Here is a 7,760-nt window from a genome sequence, read left to right as displayed (position 1 = left end):
ACCAGTCACAAGATGGCGCTGTTTTCGACACTCTTGATGCTTTGAATCTTTTCCTGGAACAATCAGGGGAAAGCCTCAGTGCAGAGCCTATCTATGAGAGCCTGGCCACTCCCTATTAAGTCCTATTGTACCGAATTTTGGTTGTAGTTCCACCAGAGTTCCACTGGGGGCGATCGCCCATGAGTGCGGAGTGAATGGCCTTGATGGGAGCGTACGCAGGCGCGTCTGGCTGCCGCTGCTCACTCGGACTTGAGCCCTCATTTGGATTGTTTTATACCAAGCAAAGTTTGACCAACCTGAAAAGCCCTCTGTCACGGTTTCCACAAATTTGACTGGAGTCATTTGGAATGTTTATACCAATCAAAGTTTGACTAACCTGAAAAGCCCTCTATCATCGTTTCCATCGAGTCCACCGTGAGAGGTTTTTCTGTCGGCTGCTCATGGTTTGGGCTGTCCTTCTATGTCCTACACGCAGATGCTTTGTTCACCACCAGCAGGCTGAGCAGTACATTCCTTCAATCTGGACGCCCGTCGCACAACTGACACGTCATCAGAGCGCTGCCACCAAGAGGCTACTTCATTCAAAGCAGGACAGAAAACGTGGAGTGGATCACAGCCTACTTCGGCCCCTACAGAGACACTCTGCTACCGTCAACCCAGCACCCCCAGTCAAAATTGAACTTTTAAATGCACAATCCCTTAATAATAAGGCATCTTTTATTCATGACCACATCATCAACAAGCATATACACCTCATGTGCCTAGTTGAAACCTGACAACAACCAGAAGTTTACTCTAGTTTAAATGAAGCCTGTCCCCCTGGCTATACCTACCTAAGCAAGGCCCGCACCACTGGCCGCAGTGGTGGCCTTACCGTTGTGCACCGGGTAGATTTTGAGTTGTCCCCCCTGTCGCTGCCTGTCCACTCTTCTTTTGAATGCCTTGCATTCAAATGCAAACTGCCACTTTCCACAACAATGCTCCTGATTTACCAGCCCCCCAAACCGAACCCAGCTTTCATTCCTGAGATACATGATCTCCTCACCACACTCTACACAATCCCAGGGAATATCATCATACTTGGTGATTTTAATATCCATGTAAACGATCCCCCCTTCCTACTCGGTAGCTGAATTCACTAATCTTCTCGACAGTCTCAATTTCACTCAACACGTCAATGTCCCAACACACTCCAGAGGCCACACTCTTGATTTGTTGATCACCAACTCCACCTCTATCAGCAATCTCTCGGTGCACGATCTGGGCGTGTCCGACCATAAGGCCATCTCAATGGAGCTACCCAAATTCGCGTCCGAAATTTTCGCACGTTAAAAAATAAATACAACCTCACGTTATGTCAATCACACTTGTACACTGCCTCCGAAACTTTCGTCCGTCAAAAAAAAAATCGAATCAGGTTCGATTTTCTGCGTTTTTCGCGTCCGTAGCAAGCATTTTGAATGGTGTTTTGACAATTTAGAGCCACCGAATCACGAATATTCACAAATACGAAAAAATGCATGCGAAAATTTCGGACTCAGTGTGCAAGGACCTTAAGTCAAGCAGACAAATCAGTTTCAGGAACCTTAAAAACATCAACCCAGCCACCCTGACTACTGACATCTCTCCACTGCCAACCCCCTTTCAGTCACTAAATCTGTGGATCTTTACAATTTATCACTCAGCACCCTCCTGGACCGTCATGCCCCAGTCAAGTCCAGAACCGTCACCTTCAAATGCTCAGCCCCCTGGTACACCAAGGAGATGCGGCTTCAGAAGAGAACAGGGCGTGTCCTTGAACGGCGTTTCAAGGACTCAGGACTTGCTGTTCACAAGCTAGCGTACCGGGAACATCAGAGGGCCTATAGCAAGTCCCTCAGTGACACACGGTCCCGGTTCTACTCCCACATAATCAACAATAGCCCTGGAAACTCCAAGCAACTTTTCTCAACCATAAATCATCTCCTCAAACCTCAGATCCCCCTACACTCAGATAACATGCAGGAGCGTTGCAATACCTTCATCTCCTTCTTCAAAACGAAAGTTGAAAAGATCTGTTCCCTTCTCTCCAGCCCCCCTGCCCTCCAGCCCCCCGCTGTATCTGCTCCCTCGCACCCGCCCCCTCTTCTCCCTAGCCCCTCTGCCCCCCCAGTTACATCCACTGACCCTCAATCTGGGACTACCCAGCTCCTCTGCTGTTTCACGGATATCTCTCAGCATGACATCGAAGACATCCTAAGGAAGATGAAGCCCTCCACCTGTGACCTGGACCCATTTCCCTCAGCCCTGATAAAAAGGCATTCCTCTGCAATAAGTCCCTTGATCACCAAAATCATCAATCAGTCTCTCCGATCTGGCCAAGTCCCTACGTCTCTGAAAACTGCGGTCATCGAGCCACTACTCAAAAAGCCCAGCCTTGACCCCGAAGTACCTGCCAACTACCACCCCATCTCCAGCCTCCCTTTCCTGTCAAAGGTAGTTTCTGCTCAACTCCACAATCACCTCATAACTAACAGTCTTTATGAGAAGTTCCAGTCTGTTTTTTGCTCTGGCCACAGTACAGAAACTGCCTTGGTCAGGGTCACCAATGACCTGCTGATGACGGCTGATGCTGGCTCTCCATCACTTCTAATCATTCTCGATCTTACCGCAGCATTTGACACCGTGGACCACCATATTCTTTTACACCGCCTCCACTCCTCCATTGGACTCTCTGATACTACTCTGGCCCGATTTACATCATATCTCACATACAGAACTGAGTATGTATCCCTGGGTGGTGCTAAATCGGACACACACTCTGTCACCTGTGGTGTCCCTCAAGGATCAGTCCTTGGCCCCACCCTCTTCACATTGTACATGCTCCCCCTTGGTCATGTAATCAGCCGGCATGGAATATCTTTCCATTGCTACGCTGATGACACCCAACTTTACATCAAAACAAACCCAAACCCCTCTGCAGCCCTTTCCACACTTTCCACCTGCCTGGAGGAGATAAAGACGTGGATGGCGGCTAACTTTCTGCAACTCAACAGCTCAAAAACGGAAGCCATTCTTGTTGGCACTCTGCACCAGACCCGGTCATCCACAATCACCAGCATCACCTTCTCCGGCCACGACATCCACCTCTCATCCTCAGTCACAAACCTTGGTGTTAGAATGGACCCTCACTTGACCTTTGAGGCACACATTAAAAATCTTTGTAAAACTTCCTTCTTTCACCTCAGGAACATTGCAAAACTCTGCCCATACTCACTTTCCCCGATGCGGAAAAACTTGTCCACGCCTTTGTCTCCTCCAGGCTGGACTACTGCAACGCACTCCTCATCGGGATCCCAAGAAAGAACATCCAGCAGTTCAGGGGCGTAGGAGCAATTTTGAACCTGGGGGGGACAGTAAATGCTAGGGGGGTTTCGGGGGAAATTCTCCGATTTTTTTATTGATTTATTTTTTATATATAAAGCACTTAAATGCTAATTTCTAATGAGTTTTGGGAACAGACTGCACTACTTAGTTTGGTTGTAAGTGGTATGTAGTGACAGACTGGGTAGATTATAAAAACAGAGAGAGGCAATCTAATAGAACTACAACCAGGGGTTAAATTGTGATTTATTATGGTGGGGGGGCTCTCCCTAGGGGGGTCCGTGGGTATGCCCCCCCGATAATTTTTTTTGAAAAATAAACCATTAAATGGCATTTTCTGGAGAGTTTTGTGCAAAGAAATGGAGAAATTGAGTCTTACATGATCATCAAAAACTGCAAGGTTAAGAGCATAGCCTATACTTTGCATTGTTGTAGTATCAACAGGTATTAGGACATTTAGCATTTACATTACTGTTAATCAGCAGTGTTGGAATGTAACGAAGTACAAATAGCCTACTTCATTACTGAAGTAGGCTACATTTTTCACATAGTTGTATCTTTACCTATCTGTAGGCTACTTTACTTAAGTAGAATCAATAGTGCATAGGCCTACTTTTGACTTTTACTTCGTTACATTTTGCAGCAATTATTATACTTTCTACTCCATTACATTCTACAGCGTTTCGTTACATTTTCTGATCAGTTTTTCCCCTGCCAAAACAGGGATTGAAAAAAATCTCCTGTTTTTGGTGCTGATGCGCGTTCATGTAACATGTAGCCTAGGGTGGCGCTGCCAATAAAGCACCTAAAAGCTGTCACAAAGAACCGGCACATGTAATGATTATGAATATGTAAAATATAGCAAGGAGACATTTTAATTGTTTATTAATAAACAAGTGTTTTCTGTGTCACTGCCCTGCCCAGATGAAGTTGACATGCTGACTCGCAATCTTCGCAGTAGTGAACGCGCCAGAGAGAAATGCACATTTCATACGGATTACACAAGCAGCAGTCTGCTTTCTTTCGTTTTGAATTGTTCTGTTAAAAAGAAGACATTTCAAGCTTTCTATAGATGGTCTGTCAGGCAGTTTCGGTTCAATTATGAGACAAGCTACAGTTCATGCGCCGGCGCCTCTGTGTCGTTGTTATCTATTGTCTGCTATATTTACTTCTTAATTATTAAATCCTAGCAATTGGTTGATGAAACATTGATTAAAATTAAGATATCATTAATACAAAACGAAATTCACTTAAAAGAAAGACTTTGTGCTTTCTGTTTGAGGTCTCAGTGAAAGTTTTAAACAGTATTTTAGTGCCGCTTTCAGAGTGCTCAGGTCCGTATCATTGTTTTTTCCTCATAAATGCGAACATGAAAAATAAAATAAAATGAATATGTTATGTTCTGTAGAGAGCCAACCTTCTTCATCCGGTGGGTAATACTTTAGTTTGCAGCCTAATTCACAGAATTACAAAAAAAATATTTTTTGTGTCACGCCCACAGCATGTGTAGCTTATTTCCCTCATATTAAATATAAAACGCATGTGTAGACTTATGTTTTTCTAATGTCTGGACTCCTTTATTAAGGGAGTATGGATATAACAGTTTCAATATTGGTATTAAATGCATTTTCTGAGAATTTATATTTCAAGTTTTTACTGCAAATGTCACGTCCATAACGCTGGAATTGACATCACTTGATTACACATTGTATTACCTTGTTATGAAATAGTGACCCATACAATGTGCTAAACATATTTTCCTTACCTTACCTTACCGTCATTCAAGGCCACGGCACTTTTTGTACAACCAACGTTGTGCTGAACTTGACAAAATTGATTTTTTTTCAAGGCAGTAGAAGGTTCTGGAACTTTTGCGCGCTTCCACATCCCGCGCAACTACGGATCTCCCAGGAACATTCATTATATATGCTGCGTACATTTATACAGTTTTTACAGTTCTAAGTAGTAGCCTACCTAGATGCGCATGGCATGTGCGAGCGGTGCGCGATCGACTGACAACGAGATTAAGCAGCTGAACAAGAAGGCGGCCTCCTGTATTTTTGCTAGTCGATTTTATTTCATCCAGTGACATGATGGGTTTTAACTTCATTCAGGAGATTTTGGGTAACTGCACAACTGACTTAGAGCGCACCGCCAACGGTGTGTGTGCGTGTGTGTGTAGTGTAACCATAGCGACAAAACGACCAACTTTCGGACCCTGCACTTAAGCCTATAATTTCGTTTTTAAAAATGTAATTATGCATTTAAAAGTTGCAGAATGGATTCATTTGGAGACTCCGAAATCGGCAGAGATAGGCAGGCAATGCAAAACAAAATCTTACATTGGGAAATAGTGGGGGGGACAAAAATTAGATTTTGAAATGTGGGGGGGACATGTCACGTATAATGGCTCCTACGCGTATGCAGCAGTTGCAGTACATTCAGAACTGTACTGCTAGGATCCTGATGGGCGTGCGGAAGTACCACCACATCACATCCATCCTCAAATCGCTCCATTGGCTTCCTGTCCAGTTCAGGATTGAATTCAAAGTTTCCCTTCTGTCCCACCAGTGCCTCCATGGCACTGCCCCCTTATATCTCAAACAACTCATCACCCCCCTTTCCTCCTCACGCCATCTCCGCTCTGGACAGGCCAACCTCCTCCTGCCTCTGAGGACAAGGCTTCGAACTATGGGTGACCGCGCCTTCTGTTCAGTTGCACCCAATCTGTGGAATACTCTCCCTGTCCATCTAAGGGCCCCTCAGGCTGTGGACTCTATTAAAAAAGGCCTTAAAACCCATCTTTTTAGAAAAGCCTTTTATGGCTAAAAGTGTTATTTTAATGTCTCTGTTTTTACTCTGTTTTGCATTGTAGCACTTTGAGGTCATTGAATTGATGTAAAGTGCGTTATAAATAAAATGTATTATTATTATTATTATTATTATTAATGGGAGTCTATGAAGCTAGACAGCTGAATTTGTCTCTTTCACCCGATTGCCGTTGAGAAATCTCAGGTTTGATTGTAGGTTTTGCAAGTTCAACATGGGTTATAGGTCGAAAGTTGAATGAACGAGTTCTTATGTCCTTTCGATTTCTTACAGGTTGAGTTGTTGTTGCCCATAACACGCTAGCATTCTGCCAATGAACGCTGGTCAGTGAAGGACTGATTATGACCAGAGATACGGCTTGATGGCATCGTGACTTTTTCGGGAAAAAAAAAGGTTTTTTTTTTCAAAGCAGCAACTTTTTTTTTTTTTTTTTGTTGCTGGCACTTTTATCTGCCTATGGTTATGTATGTACTGTGAAATTTACACGGAAAATAAATTGAATTGGAGTACTTGTTGTGTTAGGAAATACAAGATACATATGGTATAGTATTGCCACCTTAAAAACAACAACAACCACCAATGTCCCGCTCAATATAATAAATGTGATAAATATCAATAAAAATAAAAAAAAAGGAGAAAAATGCCTCGTAGGTGTGCAATGATAAATTGTTCTAATAGTGGGCAAAGGGTTGTCCTATTTCTCGAGAGAAAAGAAAGTGCAGAGCACGAAAGCACCAAAGTGACTGAAGGATTGCCGTAAAGCAGTATCTCTGGTCGTACGATGTGTATGACGTCATTGGCACTTTAAAAGACTTTTTAAAGCAAATAAGTGACTCTAAAAAATCTAACACCCAGCAATGTGTAATTTATTTGCATCTCCTTTCGAATACAACATTCAAATTACTAGACAAAAAATTATATCCTGACAAAAGTGGATTTTGAGGGGTATAGCGCCATAGACCTCCATTCATTCTGCACTCGTCCTGTGAGCACCCTCATGTGGAGCCAGAGTGGAACTGCAACCAGTTCAGAAGCTGGGAGTTTAGTACTCCCCTTATTAGACATTCTCTGCTCAGTGCTTCATAAGGCTTCATTTGCACATCCCTACAGCAAATGTGAGTTAATTTTCTGTCATCTTTGCAGGACTGCAATATTGTTACACTGATGTTGCAACAGAGATGAAACAGGATCTAAGTCCAGCAGCTTTATTTACAAAACTTCACAAAACAGCATCTCAGGAACATGAACAGAACAACCAACTTAATGCAACATACCTGATAAAGAACTGAAAGAAACACAAGGCTTAAATAGACAGAAAACAGAGGAACTAACGAGACTAATTAATAAGACACACCTGAACTGAAACTCAAATCAAAACGGTAACCATGGAAACAAACAGGCAGGGGGCGGAGAAAGACAGAACTGAACTAATAGACAGATTAACCAAACACAGACACGAACAGAAATCAAAACAAACTGACATCGTGACAGATATGAAGAGTGTGCAAAGTGACATATTTTAGTGAATAGCACATAACAGGCACAATACCGTATAAACATGAATATCT

Source organism: Squalius cephalus, assembly GCF_949319135.1.
Source record: "Squalius cephalus genome assembly, chromosome: 15".
Taxonomy (NCBI): domain Eukaryota; kingdom Metazoa; phylum Chordata; class Actinopteri; order Cypriniformes; family Leuciscidae; genus Squalius; species Squalius cephalus.
The sequence above is the reverse complement of the archived record's forward strand: the minus strand, read 5'-3'. Positions refer to the sequence as shown.